The 958-nt window shown below is 33.3% G+C and overlaps 1 non-coding gene across 1 annotated transcript; it reads right to left on the bottom strand.

Annotated features, from left to right (window-relative positions):
* Positions 1-677: 677 nt before the first annotated feature.
* 21ur-13675 lies at positions 678-698 on the bottom strand. The gene has a single exon (NR_072971.1).
* Positions 699-958: the final 260 nt, after the last annotated feature.

The following is a 958-nucleotide window of genomic DNA, read 5'->3' as shown; positions in this document are numbered from 1 at the left end:
ACCTTGGCCTCGGCCTTCTGGAGATTAAATGAATTATTGCTTTGCTGGTTTGGCTTTGGATTTCGATTCAAGTTCGTTTCCGATTGTTTTTCTGTTTATTTGAAGAACAAAAAAGTGTGTTTTCTCATTTTCAAGGTTGTTGAGGGGATCAGTAAAAGATTTTATGGGTATGCGACTTTAACAATCCTCACGTGACTAGTGATTTTGGTTGGGTGCATGATATTGGAAGAAAAACAAGAGTGAAAATATGAAAATGTCAATCAAGAGTGTCGTCGAAAAATTTTAAATTTTTTCGATTTTTACGGGGTACGGGGCACGACCCAGGGTTTTGACGGGGTACGGGGCACGACCCAGGGCTGCGAGGCAATCGGAAATTTCCGGCAATCGGCAATTTCGGCAGTTGCCGAAAATGAAAATTGCCGAAATTGCCGAAACTGCCGGACATTTTCGACAATTTTCAAACCTGATTATATTTTGGAAAGTGAACATTTTTACATTGTTTTATAGTATTCGGTCAGTCATTTTCTTGAAAAAAAATGGTTAATCCTTGAAGGATTAAAACATTTCGAGCTTGAAAAGAAAAAATTGTTCATTGAAATGCCTGTTTAGGCTCCTAAATCTACAAAAAGTATAGTAGAATTTCGAACATGCGACAGATCTTGAAATTAAAAAAAAGTGCCTCAGTATCAGTTTTTTTACTCGAAATGAAAAGTTGTCAAATTTAAAAAAAAGTGTTGTTACAGTATTTACTAGGTAGTCTTGTTTTTTTTTTTAAATAATACAGCTCTATATAAAAATTAGTTATTTGAGCAACATAAAAACGAGTCCTAATTCAACTTTGATGAAAAATCAAAAAAAAAAGTTGAAAATAATGGAAACAATTTCTCAACTAAAAGAAATCTCAGGGTTAAAAATAACAGTTTATTTTTAATATTTTCAAAATCTGCAAACGTTTCAA

This window comes from Caenorhabditis elegans, chromosome X (genome assembly GCF_000002985.6).
Source record: "Caenorhabditis elegans chromosome X".
NCBI classification, from domain to species: domain Eukaryota; kingdom Metazoa; phylum Nematoda; class Chromadorea; order Rhabditida; family Rhabditidae; genus Caenorhabditis; species Caenorhabditis elegans.
Note: the sequence above shows the minus strand (reverse complement) of the source record. Positions and strands in the feature narration are given on the sequence as shown.